Raw genomic sequence first — 15,098 nt, forward strand, 5'->3', positions numbered from 1 at the left:
GGGCTCAGGCAATCCACTCACCTCAGCCTCCCAAAGGCGCGGGATTACAAGCTGAGCCACTGAGCCTGGCTGTATTTTTACTTTTTATTATTAAATAATTTGATCTACAGTAGGTTAAATCCACCGATGCAAAATCCACTTATATATAAGGCTCCCCTATAAAACTGTTAAAGCATATAAAATAAAAAAAATTGTATGTTGTTGGTTTAAAACAGATTGTTGAAAAATAGTGAATAGCATTTAGTAAAGTATATTAAATTAAATTATGACTGTCTCTTGCTTAGATGATATTTTAAGTAGGAAATAATTTTAGAAGTATATGTGTCTATTAAAAGTAGGCAAGAGAGAATTGATAACAGCAAGATAGTAGACCTCATTTCCCTACAGAGACACTGACTTAAAATTAAAAAACGATTATTGGGAGGAGGAGCTGTAAAGGAGGAAAAAATCTTTATATGTGACTAAGTTCTTATCAGTTTAAGTTAGATTGTTATACTATGGTTTTTGTAATACCTATGGTAACCACACAAAAGATGTAAACTATGCACAAAATAAAATAGTAAAAGAATCGAAGCATGTCATTACAAAAAAAAAAAAAAGGAAACTGAAATGAAGGTAGGGAAAGAAGAAGAGTGACAAAATAATTACTAGACACACATAAAGCAACAAAATGACAGTAGCAAAGGCTTTTCTATCAGTAAGTATTTAAGTATAAATGGATTAAACTTCCAAACAAAAGGCACTTAGTAATTGAAAGGATTAAAACAATGTTCAGCTGCGGGCATTCCTTATTTTATTGCTCTCTGGTTGGTTACATTTTTTTTTTTTTAACCAGTGGTGGGTTTGTGACAACCCTGCATCTGGCAAGTCTACGAGATGTGTTTATTAACAGTTTGTGTTCATTGTGCCCATATAAGACAAGAAACGTAGTAAATGTTGTGTGTGTTCTAATTGCCCAACCGACTGTTTCTTTGTCTTCCGCTCTCTCTTTAGGCCTTCATAGTCCCAAAAATTAGGTTTGACCTTTAAGTCTAAACTGAAATTTGGTCAATGAATAATCCTGCATGTGCCTCTAAGTGTTCAAGTGAAAGAAAGGGTTTTGTAAGTGTCTCAATTTAAATCACAGGCTAGAAGAATTAAGTTTAGCGATGAAGGCATATTGAAACTTTGTTTCTTTGATAAATCACTGAGTATGTTTATATACCTAACCCTGAAATGTACCCCACATCTTTATAATAAAAATTTAAAAAAAAAAAAAGATAAACTGAAAACGTAGAACCTTGTGCCAGTTAGGCAAGTTGTGAATGCAAAGAAAAAGTTATTGAAGTTAAAAATTCCAGTGACAACATGAATATTTAAACAAAATGATCTTATTGTTGATAGGGAGAAAATTTTAGTGGTCCAGCTATCAATTCAAACTAGTTACAACATTCCCTTAAGCTGAAACCTCATCCAGAACCATGCCCTAACCCTCTCAATTCTATAAAGGCTGAGAGGTAAGAAAGCCACAGAAGAAAAATTTGAAATCATCAAATGTTGGTTCATGAGATTCAAGGAAAGAAGCTGTAGCTATAACATAAAAGTACAAGGTGAAGCAACAAGTGCTGATGCAGAAACTGAGCAAGGTATCTAGGAGAACTAACTGCTATTATTCATGAAGGTAGATACAGCAAACAACAGATATTCAATGTAGACAAAACAGCCTCCTGTTAGAAAAACATGTCTTCTTGGACTCGAGAGAAGTCAATGCCTAGATTCAAAGAACAAGTTGACCTCTTGCTAAGGGCTAATGCAGCTGATGACTTTAAGTTAAAGCCAATACTCACCATTTTTAAAATCCTAGAGCCCTTAAGAGTTATGCTAAATATACTTAACATGTTCTCTGTAAATGGAAAAACAAAGCCTGGGTGATAGCACATCTGTTTACAACATGGCTTAATGAATAATTGATGCCCACCATTGAGATGTACTGTACACACACACACACACACACACACACACACACACACACACACACAATTCGTTTCAAAGTATTACTGCTCATTGACAATGCACCTGGTCACCTAAGAGCTCTACTAGAGATGCATAAGGAGATTAATGTTGCTTTCATGCCTGATGACCCAATATCCATTCTTCAGCTCATGGATCAAGGAATAATTTCAACCCTCAAGTCTTGGTATTTAAGAAATACATTTTGAAAAACTAAAACGGCCATAGACAATAATTCCTCAGATGAATTTGAGCAAAGTCAATTGAAAAACTTCTAGAAGGGACTCATCATTCTAGATACCATTAAGAATATTCACAATCCATGAGAGGAGGTCAAAATATCAAAATTAACAAGCATTTGGAAGATATTAATTCCAGTTCTTATGGATGATTTTCAAAGGTTCAAGACTTCATGGAAAAAGTAAGCGAGTATGAGATAGAAATAGCAAGTGAATTAGAATTAGGAGTGGAGCTTGAAGTTGTGTCTGAATTGCTGCATTCTCCTGATAAACCTTGAATACATCAGAAGATGCTTTCTATGAAGAGCGAAGCAAGTGGTTTCTTGAGATGGTAACTACTCTTCATGAAGATGCTGTTATCCAAATGACAACTAAAAATTTAGAAGAGTACATAAATTTAGTTGGTAAGACAGCTGCCGTCTTTGAGAAGATTGAATCGAATATTGAAAGAAGTTTTAACATGGGTAAAATGCTATCGGACAGCACTGCATGCTATAGAGAAATTTTCACAAATGGAAGAGTCAATAGATATGGCAAACATAATTGTTTCTTTATTTTAAGCAATTAACATAGCCACTCCAAACTCCAGCAATGACCACCCTGATGAGTCAGCAGCTATTAGCACTGAAGCAAGAGCTCCCACCAACTAAAAGATTACAACTCCAAGAAGTCTCAGATGACCTTTAACATTTATTAGTAATAATGTATGTTTAATTATGGTGGAAACATCGTGTTTTAAGACATAAAGCTATGACATGACTAACAGACTGAAGTATAGTATAAACATAATTTTATATGTGATGAGAGACTAAATAATTTGTGTAATTCATTTTATTTTTATATTCACTTTATTGTACTGGTCTGGAACTGAATCAGTAATATCTTCAAGATATACTTGTGTATGCTGTCTATCAAAGACCCACTTTAGATGTAAGAACAAACATAGGATGAAAGTATTCCATGCAAATGACAACCAAAAGAGAAGAGGGGGCCATATTTATATCTGATGTAATAGATTTTATTTAAAAACTGTTCACAAATTTTTTTTATAATATTGAAGTGTCAATTTACTATGAAGGTATAAAAATTATAAGTATATATGCACCTGACAGCAAAGCACTGACATATATGAAACAAATATAGACAGAATTAAAGGGAGATACAGATAGTAACAAAATAACAGTAGGGAATTTAATTCCTCAATAGTCAATGTTTTTAGAGCAAATGAGAAGAAACATAAGGAAGCAGAAAACTTGGGTAACATTGTAGACAAATTTAACTTAAAACATACAAAACACCACACCCAATAATAGAAAAATGCACATTCTTCTTATGTGCACACAAAATATTCTCCCTAATAATTCACATTGGATCACAAACAAGCCTTACCAAATTTAAGAAGATTGAAATCATACCACATGTCTTTTCCGATGCAGTGGAATGAAATTAGAAATCAATGAGGTAATTGGAAAATTTACAAATATGTGTAAATTAAACAAAAAACTTTTAAGCAATGAATAAGTCAAAGAAGAAATCATAAGGGCATTTTAAAAAACATCTGAGACAACTGAAAATGAAGCATAAAATACTAAACCTCAGAAGTTGTAGGAAAAGTATTACTAAGAAAGTTTTATCCTACGCAGTTGTATTTTAAAGCACTATGTTTAAAAACACCTCAAATTAATTACTTGACTATACTCCTCAAAAAACTGGAAAAAAAGAACAAATGTAAGCAGAAGGAAGGAAATAAGAAATATTAGAAGAGAAATCAAGCAAATGGAAAATAGAAAAAGTATAGAAATTAACTAACTGTGAATTGAAGCCCCATGTCATTAAAATAACATTTTTTTAAAAAGATATCAACTAACCTAAGTGTTGGTTTATTAAAAAAGATCAACAATATTGACAAAACCCTGACTAGACTAAATAAAAAAGAGAAAAAGACAAATAAAAATAAAAATGAATGAGTAGACACTACAACTGATGCCACAAAACAAAACAAAGCAAAAAAGATCATAAACAACCAATATAGATAACTGCATGCCAACAAACTGGAAAAAGAATAAGCTTCTAGAAATATACAATATATCCATACTTAACCATTAAGAAATTTTTTAAAAATGTGAACAGACGTATAACTAGTAAGGAGATTAAGTCACTAATCAAAGAACTCTCAAATAAGGAAAGTCCACAACCAGATGGTTTTGTTGGAGAACTCTACCAAACATATAAAGAAAAATTAACATAAGTCTTTCTCAAACTATTCCAAAAAATTTTAAGAGGAGGGAACACTTCCAGACTTAAAGTCAGCATTACCCTGACACCAACATCAGACAAAGAAACTACAAAAACATAAACAGTAACACAAAACTACAGACCAATATCCCTGAAGAATATTAATGCAATACTCTCAACAAAATACTAGAAAACTGAATTCAGCAAAACATTAAAAAGATTATACACCATGACAAAGCGTGATTTATTTTTGAAATTCAAGTATGGCGGAAGGGCAATATGGAGATGGATCTGGTGGAAGTGTGAGGATCTCTGCATGGGTGAGTGCACGTAAGGACTAATCTGTGTCTGTGTGTGTAAGTGGGTGAGAAAATGTTCAACTGAGGGGAGACACGACAAGCACCCAGGCCCCCTTCAGAAATGGCTGCAATTTGCTTCTGCTGAGAGTTTGACGCCTGCCTTACACAGAAAGATCCACCATTCTCAGGGCATCACTTGAGAAAAGGCAGAAGAGCTCAGCTACCACTTGACACCTGGCACCTGGCCCACACCACCACCTGTGGCAACAGGTCAAGACACTGGCAGCAGGGACCATGGAGAAAGTACAGGGAGGAAATCTGGAGCTGAGTCCCACCAGAGGAGAAAACACTGACCACTACCGATTTTTCTCTGTCCCAGGATTGGGCAGAGGCCAGCTTTAGTTTGCCCAATTCTGAGCAGCCTGCATCCGTAGATCGAGGGGTGATAGCCACACTTTTCTGAGATGGACTATCGCTTGTCCAGAGAGGGTACTCAAAGTGAAAAATACCAGAGGGTTAGATACCCCAACCCTACACTGGATCAAATACAGATGCATGCAATTGGAGCAGGAGACCTAGCAGCAGAGGAGTTGGAAACGTTTCTCTGGAAGAACTGCTGGAGTGACTGCTGACCCCCCACCACAGTGTCTGGCTAAATGCTAGCAACAAGGACTGTGGAGGGAGCACAGCAAGGGAGCCTGAGGCAGAGAGTCCAGAGGAAGCAGCAGGAAGAGGCCACCTTGAGCCTGGAATGGGCTCCAGAGCCTTGTAATCAGGTCCTGAGATCCAGAGACTGTGGTAACTGCTGGGGAGACAGCTATTGGCCATCTGTGGTAGAAACAGCAGCCAGCAGATACTCTGAACAGACTCTCTAAGGTCTGGGCAGAGAAGTGCTCCAGGACGACCTCTGCAGAACAGCATCTTGAGACCAGGAGTTGATGTCTGTGTTGTGTTGGGTCTGCTCTTTGCAACCTCAGAGAACATTGCCCCCGGTGTGCAAGACCTGGTGGGTAATGGGTGATCCACGCTCTGCCTTGAGCCAGCTGCTGGGAAATAGGTGCAGACAGTGGAACCGACCAAAAAGGAGGCTGGTGAGAGCCTAGTTGACTACCCCCACCCCTAGCAACAAGCAAAAGGGATTGGGAAGGCAGGGCAGAGAGAGGAGGCTCCATTCCTCTTACCACAAACGGGATGCCCTGGGAGCTGTGACCACATTGGGAGAGGAAGGAAGGGGGTGAGATCCTGAGAGATGATGTGTCAAGTTATTTCAGTCCCCTTCCCTCATGTGAGCATGCACTGGCTACCAATTGCAGACAACAGAGGGTTAATGTTCTAATATCTTAAGTTCCAACAGTGAATAGGGACCCTGCAGTCACAGAACCCCAGAACCCATCACAAGAGGGTGCCCTTTGTCAAAGAGGCATACTAAAGCTGAGAACTCCTTATCAAAGGGCTTTTTGGGGGTGAGGGGGGTATTGGTTTGTTTGTTTGGTTATTTTGTTTGGTTGCTTTGTTTGTTGGCTGCTTTTCTCTTTTCCTGACCCTTTCTCCATTTTTTTCTCCGATTTTTAAAATATTGTTTTCCTTGTTTTTCTCTTTCTCCTCCTTTCCCTTTTCCCCCTCCTTCTTCCCTTTTTTCCCCCTCTTATATCCTGCCTTCAACTCAGGGGCTATGTAAGCATTTGGACTGTAAGGTCATATTGTGCAGAGATGAAACTGGAGTCTCAGCTGGCCTATTCACCAGATAACAAACATTATGACCTACCAATAGGTTCTGATTCCTTGCAGCTCCTCTCCCACACCCTAGTAACTTCTCAAAATTATAAAGAGACAGAAAAATGCCCCACTCCCAGCCCTACTTCATGACTGAACAAACCTGGAGCTCCAGCTCAAGGAAGAATGAAAGGTAGAGCAAATATCAGAAGTGACTGCTTCTCCATATTCCACTGAGCAAGAGGATTAAAGCAGAAGATAAGAGAACAGCTACAAACTTTTTTTTTAAATGGAAAACCACTGGTAACCCAGGAAAGAGTCAGTGCAAGAAAAACCCAGCTGGTAATCCAGGAAACAGTCAGTGAAAGAAAAACCCAGCTACTGTGGCACAAATAATGCTATTTCTGAGAATGACAGTACCCAGAAGGTACTTATGAAGATCAGAGAATCATTGGATAGAATTAATATAAGTAAAAAAATGCAAGGGTTAAAGCTAAATGAAATTTCAACAAAGGTGGACAGACACAAGAAAGCATACTTATAAATAACATAAAGAACTACATCCAAGAAATAAATAACAAACTAACAAGCATAGAAAGCAGAAATGACCAAGCAGAAGAAAGAATCTCAGAACTGCAAGATGAAAATATGGAATTAATCTAATTTATTAAAAATATAGAAAAAAACTTAGGAAGAAAGAACAAACTCTCCAAGATATGTGTGATTTTATCAATAAACCAAATCTACAACTGATTGGAATGACTAAAATTGAGAAAAAACAGAAAGCACCTTGGAACAAACATTCCATGAGGTTATTCAAGAATACAGCAATTGAAATAGATTAGAATACCTACCAGGGGATACCAAACAGAATTACTGCAGACTTATTTGCAGAAACACTACAGGTCAGAAGGAAATTGATTCCAATCTTTAATGTCCTCAAAGAAAAACAATTTCAATAAAAAGATTCCTACCTAGCCAAGCTAAGATTCATCAGCAATGAAGAATTAAAATATTTCACAGATATCCGGTCCCTAAGAGAATATGTTGCTTCCAAACCAGCTCTACAGGAGCTGCTTAAAAAGGTGCTATGCACAGAAGAAAAAGGAAACAAAAGAAAGACCATATGTTTCACAAGATCACAAATAAGCACAGAAGCAGTGGAACACACAGTGTAACTGCAAAAATGAAAATACACACATATGAACACAAAAGCTGAACAAAAACAAAACAGCCTTTCAGGAACATTATGACAGGGACACACTCTTCCATTTTAACAGTCAGCCTGAAGATGAATAGGCTAAATGAACCACTGAAAAGACACAGAATGACAAACTGGATAAAAACACACGACCCAGTAATTTGCTACCTCCAGGAAACTCATCTCACCACAAAGGGCACCCACAAACTCAAAGTTAGAGGCTGGAAAACAAACTGCCAGGTGAATGGATCAAAAAAGAAGGCAGGAATTGTGATTCTAATATCAGACAAAACAACCTTTACACTATTAAAAATGTAAAAAAAATATGGAAGGGCATGACATAATGATAAAAGTTTTGATCCATCAACTAGGAATATCCATTCTAAACATATATTCACCCAACACAGAAATACCAGCTTTTATAATGCATCTACTAACTAAAAAAAGGTATTTACTTTAACATTATCATAGCTGGGGACTTAAATACCCCATTAACAACCCTAGATAGATCGTCAAGGCAACAAAATCAACAATGAGATTCAGAACCTCAAACTTACATTTGACTATATGGATGTAATAGACACCTACAGAATACTCCATCCAACAACCATGGAATATACATTCTACTCATCACCATATGGAATGTACTTAAGATCAACAACATTCTTGGCCATAAATCAACATAAACAAATTTCACAAGATTGAAATACCACCATGCACCTTCTCAGACCACAGTGGCAAACAAATAAATATCACCAACAACAAAATTCTCCCCAAACCCACAAAGACATGGAAACTAAACAACAGGATACTGAACAACTCCTGGATCGACACAGAAATCAAAACAGAAATAAAAAAATTCCTGGAAACAAATGAAAGTAAATAAACAGCTTACCAAAATCTCTGGAATGCTATGTAAACAGTACTAAGAGAGGAATTATATCTCTATGAACACACATAAAGAAAATAGAAAGAGAACAATTTAATAGTCTACAAATTCACCTAAGGGTGTTGGAAAAGCAAGACCACCAACACCCTAACTTTAGCAGAAGAATCCAGATCACCAAAGATAAAAAAGTTCAAATGCAGGACATAGATGACAAAAGTACCATGGGACAAAAATCAATGAAACAAGAAGGTGGTTATTTGAAAAGATAAGCAAAATTGATGAATCCCTAGCCAGAATGACCAAGAAAAAGAGGAAAAAATCCCAAATAAACACAATCAGAAATGCAAAAGATCAAGTCTCAACTGATCCCAAAGAAATACAAAAGATTATCAGAGATTACTATGCACACCTGTATGAGAACAAACTCAATAACCTAAATGAAATGGAGGACTTCCTGACATCACACAATCTACCAAGGCTGAAACAAGAAGAAATTGAAATCCTAAATAGAACAATAACAACCCAGAAATTGACTTTGTCATAAGAAAATTACCTACTTTAAAAAGTCCCTAACTAGATGATTTTCCAGCAGAAATCTATAAAACATACAAGGAGGAGCAGATACAAATCCTATTGAAAGAATTTTGTGCAATCTAGAAAGATGGAACTCTCCTCAAATCATTTTATGAACCTACCATCACACTGATACCCAAACCGGGTAAGGATCCAACCAAGGTAGAAAACTATAGGCTAATATCCCTGATGAACATAAACACAAAAATTCTAAACAAGATTCTAGCAAATTGGATCCTACAACACATCTCAAAAATCAGTCACCATCACCAAGTAGGTTTCACTGCCAGGATGCAGAACTGGTTCAACATCTGCATGACCATAAATGTAATTAAATACATCAACAGATATAAAAACAAGAACCTCATGAGTATATCATTAGATGGAGAAAAACTTTTGATAAAATCCAGCATTGCTTCTTTATAAAAACCCTTGAACATCTAGGCATAAAGGGAACATACATCAAAATAGTAAGAGCCACCTATGATAAACCCACAGTCAGCATATTTTTAGATGAACAGAAATTGGTAGCATTTCCCCTGAAAACAAGACAAGGCTGCCCACTCTCATTCCTTCTTTTCAACATAGTGGTGGAAGTCCTAGCTAGAGCAATCAGACAAGAGACGGAAATCAGGGGTATCCAAATAGGAAAAGAGGAGGTCAACTTATGCCTCTTTGCTAATCCTATACCTCAAAACCCCAAGAGAATCTGTCAAAAACCTCCTTGACTAACAAAGGTCCTTGGCAAAGTCTCAGGGTACAAAATAAACATACAAAAGACATTTGCATGTTTCTACACCAGCAACAAGTAGACAGAGAACCAAATACAAAACACAATCCTATTAATAATAACCACAAAAAAATGAAAAACCTCGACATCTTCCTAACCAGAGAAGTGAAAGATATTTACAACAAAAACTACAAAGTACTGCTCAAAGAAATCAAAGACAACACAAGCAAATGGAAAAATATTCCATGCTCATGGATTGAAAGAATCAACATTGTTAAGATGTCCATCCTACCAAAGACAATCTACAGATTCAATGAAATAACCGTTAAATTACCAGCATCCTTCTTCTCAAACCTGGAGACAACACAGATATTCATATGGAAACATAAATGACCATGAATAGCCAAAACAATCCTCAGCAAAAGAATCAAAATGGAATGTATCACACTTCCAGACTTTAAACTCTATGATAAAGCCACAGTCATCAAAACAACAAGGTATTGGTACAAGAACAGTCATATAAACCCATGGAACAGGATAGAGATTTGGAAGAAAACCATATTTTTTCAACCATCTCATCTTCAACAAAACTTCCATCAACAACCAATGGGGAAAGTAGAAACTATTCAGTAAATGGTGCTGAGAAAACGTTAAGATGGCAAATTTTATGCTTTGCGTTATTTACCACAATAAAAAAAAAAACCCACTATGTAAATAAATTCAACAATTTGTTGACAAATTAATTATATATCTATCTAGTCATTCAACAATTCTATTCCTAAATATTAACTAGTGAAATAAAGTTATAAAACTGCCAAATCATTTATAAGAATGTTTATAGGAACATTTTTTTTTTTTTTTTGAGTTGGAGTCTCACTCTGTCTCCCAGACTGGAATGCAGTGGCCGCTCCCGGCCACCGCAGTCTCGCCTGCTGGGCTCCAGCGATCCTTCCACCTCAGCCTTCCAAGTAGCTGGAACTACAGGCGCATGCTACCACGCCCGGCTAATTTTTTGATTTATTGTAGAGATGAGGTCTCGCTGCCCAGGCGGGTCTCGAACCCGCGGGCTCAGGCAATCCACTCACCTCAGCCTCCCAAAGGCGCGGGATTACAGGCTGAGCCACCGAGCCCGGCTTGGAACTTCTTTTTATAACAGCAAAATACTGGAAACAGCTCTGGTATCAACAACAAGATAATGTCTTAATAAAAACATGTTCATACAATGGAATATTAGGCAGTGATATAAATGAAAAAAGTTATACAGCACAGGTGAAAGTGGAGGCAATTATTCATGAGTGAATCCAGACATAAAAAATTAGATACAGTATAATTCCATTCTAAAAAGTTCTAGAAGAGGCAAAGTACTATATGATGATGAGAAATAAAGCCAGTGGTTGTCTCTGGAGCTGTTACTTACAGGGAAGGGACAATTATCTTCTGACTGAATAAAGTGTGATTTAAGCAAATATGTGCCTTTTCAGAACTGATCCAACTGTGCACTTAAGATCTTTGCATTTAACTGCATGCAAATTATGCATTGGTAAAAAAATTATATATATTATTCTTTCATTTTTTTTAGCAACAGTATTAGTTAATATACCTGTCATTTCAGAAGAACATAACAAGGAAATAAAATTGATAAAGAACTTTTTAAGTAGCTCTATGTAAATTAGTACATTTCCACAAAATCAAACACTTTTTTTTAATCCTCCTACTCTCATCAGGACACCATAAAGGCACATCCTTGTTTAGCAAAATCAAACCAAAATATAAAAATTTCTGGCTAGAGAAAACATATTCACCAAATATTCTGATAAAATGTAATAGATATTTATAAAGCATACATGATACTTGAGTTGATGCTCATTTTTAAACAAATAATACTTATTCAATTATAAGTTGGAAAAGAAATGTAATATAATGAATACATTCTGCAACAAACATAGCATATTTTCCTTTTTCATAAAGGTTAGTAGAATACTTTGCAATATAGAAATGTTGATATTCAGGCAGAAATTCCAACTTCTATTAAGAAAACCAGCAATTAGTAGTTAAATGTAAATATAACGCTGCAAACACTGTATCCATTCTTCATAAATGCTTACATGCACAATCTTCATTCAATGGAAGTTTGAGGAAAGCAGGTGCTCTTTTTAAAAATGACACGGTTAGGGTCACTTCTTCACCAGCATTCCGAAGAACCTGAACCTAAAAGTGAAAAGAATACAAGTGTCATTTTGTTTATCATATTTATATTATTGCGAAGCCTTGAATTTATCTGTTGTCTTTTCCACCTTCTATTTTTCCCTAGTGGTCAGAAACATTTTATAAAAGATAGAGTGGATTAATTAACATTGCAGGAATACAACTTTCAATGTGACTCTCTTCTCACTCTTCTGTGGTCTTTTGCTCACACACAATGTGCACCTTACATTCATATTTGCTGAGGTCTTCCTGAGTTTATATGGTCTATATTAGACAATATGAAAGATCAAGAAGTCTACAAAATGACAGATATAACCCTCAAGCCACAGTATTTATTAATAAATATTTATTGAACATCTATTATGCACCATGAAATAGGCTAAGCTTTGAAGTATCTATTCTGCAGCATAAAATGAATTAAGAGTTAAAAAAATTCTAAAAGGAAAAAAAAAAACCTGATTCTTCTTCAAATATTGACCACAGTGTTAACTCATATTAAATGAAATTGATCCAGTTCACTCAAATCCTTCCTCACGAAATAAACAGGCATGACTGTCCTATTTTATAATTAATGTTTCCTTTTTCCTTCCCTGCAAATCTGTTATTATCAATAACAGGAGTTATTATATAATGGTGAAGTCTCCTATAAATTATTCTCAACACTTTTTGAAATATAGTCTAGTTTTGCCAGTTAAAATAATGTCAGTTTCTCCAAAACTCATTCAAGAAAAATATAAGCAACATGAAACTTTAACTTCTAAATACAAATTCAAAGAAGCCCCAAAAGTTAGCAAATTATTTATAGCAAACTTCCTTGGAAAAGATATAAATAAGTTTATAATTTAAACTACCACAAAAACCAAGGAAATAATTAAAAACAACTAGTCAAGAAGCAATAATAAATACGGAAATATGACTTCTTATACAGAAAATGTGTAGAGACATTGCTCAACCTCAAATCATTAAAGAAGTGGCTACAGCAAAACAATTTAGAATGACTTCTGATCCTGAGAAGATGGCACTCTTCCTTCTCCTCCCCAGTAAGTACAGTATAAACACTGAAAAAAAAAACCAAACAAACCCAAAACTCAAGAGACAACCAAAAGAGAACTCTGAGAGGTAAAAGAAAACAAAAAAAGGAGAACTGATCAGGTGTCTTAGGATTGCAGGAAAAGCACAGACGCAAGCAAGATGTCTTCTCTGCTCCTATCACACAGAGGAACACCAACCGGTCTGGCACTTTCTGACATGCAAAATAAAAATAGAAGGCAATCTAACTAGGCCCCTACTGCCTCTGAACTGAATTGAGCGAGGGTCTCATAATCCTGGGCAAGTGCACAAAAACCAATGAAAGAGACCTTGGGGACAATAGACAGCAAGCTGAATTCTTCCTCCTCCCTCCCCACAACTCCCTCCACCCCCCAAAAAGGGCAACCCTGTTTCAACATCCTATCGTCCTGCTTTCTCCACAGGCAAGGGTTAACCCCCCTAATGAGCACTAACCTAGAGATGCTCTTCTTCCCTACTAGAGAAACATCCCTCGACCTAATTTGTGGCAACAGACGGTCCAGTCTGGGAAACTCTTTCCATCTTTCTAACAACACCAGGAGGAAACAACGAGTGTCACAGTGCCACAAGACCAAAGGAGCACCAACCAGGCCTAAAACATATATTGCAAATGGAACACTGGCCCACAACCCTGTATGGCAAACAGTACATTTCCTCTTTAAAAAAAAACTCTTAAATAAGAGCCAGACGTAATGATCAGGATACAATAAAAATTACATGGCGTGTAAGAACCAGAAAAGGCACAATTTTAAAAAGATAGCCAAACAACAGCAATGAGACTAATGGGCTAATCACATAATGGAATTTTTTGACAAGAACTGTGAAACAAGAACTGTTTCAACAAGAAATTAAAAATTTTGTTATACTTAATGAGAAATTATGAAATTTCAGCAAGTAAATAAGTTATAAAAACTCCAAATAGAAAGTATAGAAGTAAAAAATTCAATAACATAAATCAAAGATACTTTCTGCATTAGCTCAATAACATAATGGAAATAATAGAAGGTAGAATTAATGAAAACGAGGGAAAAAACAACAGAATTCACTCACTCGAAACAATATAGAAGATAGTTAAAAATTTTTAAATGCTTCAGTACCTGAAGGATAAGAACAAAATATTGAAAGTTCATATCTTCTGAATCCCAAAGGAAAGGAAAAAGAAGAGTAATACTGATAGAGTATTTAAACAAATAATGTCTGAAAACTTCTCAAATTGGGTGACTATGAGTCAACAGATTTTAGAAGCTTAGGAAACCCTAAAGAATCCTGCCAAAGAAAGCTGCACTAAGACACATTATAATTAAAATTCTGCAAACAAAGTATCACAAAACAAACAAACACACAAACTTTTGAAATTCTCCAAAGCAGCCAAGGATAAAGGACATGTACAAACATTCTTAAAAATATTTAGCAAATCAAATTCAAAAATATAGTAAAAAGGTAATAAATACATCATTGTATATTGGAGTTTAATCCAGGAATACAAAATTGGTTTATCATTAGAAAATGAATTGGCACCTTTAACCATATTGGCAATATTGGCAATATGCAAAATCATACTGGCAATATGCAAAAGTCACATCTGATGAACACTTTGAGCAAAGTAATCCTACCAGAAGGAAACGTCCTCAAACTCACAAAGGGAACTTATGAAAGACTTACGGTTACAGCATTTCTAAATGTTGAACACCCGATGGCCTTAGATGTCTAAGTTTAAGAAAAAAATATAAAAAGTCTACTTCGAGTCAACAGTTCAGTGAAAGGATGAGGCAGAACCCTATAAAAAGATAGGCATCAAGATTCGAAAAGAAGAAACAACGTCTTCATCTGTCGATGACATGACGGCTTATAAAGGTAATGCAGTGGAATGTACCAGAAGAAGAGGAAGAAGGGGACGGAGAAGGGGGGTGGAGAGGAGCAGAGCAGTGAGAGGGGATGGGGGAGGGGAAGGGTGAGG

At 36.0% G+C, this 15,098-nt stretch overlaps 1 long non-coding RNA gene across 1 annotated transcript in view; it reads right to left on the reverse strand.

Moving 5' to 3' along the window:
• Nucleotides 1-11,994: 11,994 nt before the first annotated feature.
• Nucleotides 11,995-15,098, reverse strand: part of LOC103254391 — a 37,566-nt gene continuing 34,462 nt past the window's right edge. Inside the window, exon 4 of the long non-coding RNA XR_503950.1 lies at nt 11,995-12,076. This is a non-coding gene — a long non-coding RNA (uncharacterized LOC103254391). The remainder of the gene's footprint in view (nt 12,077-15,098) is intronic.

Source organism: Carlito syrichta, unplaced genomic scaffold (assembly GCF_000164805.1).
Source record: "Carlito syrichta isolate Samal-C Ts95f unplaced genomic scaffold, Tarsius_syrichta-2.0.1 Scaffold70854, whole genome shotgun sequence".
In the NCBI taxonomy this organism is placed as follows: Eukaryota; Metazoa; Chordata; class Mammalia; order Primates; family Tarsiidae; genus Carlito; species Carlito syrichta.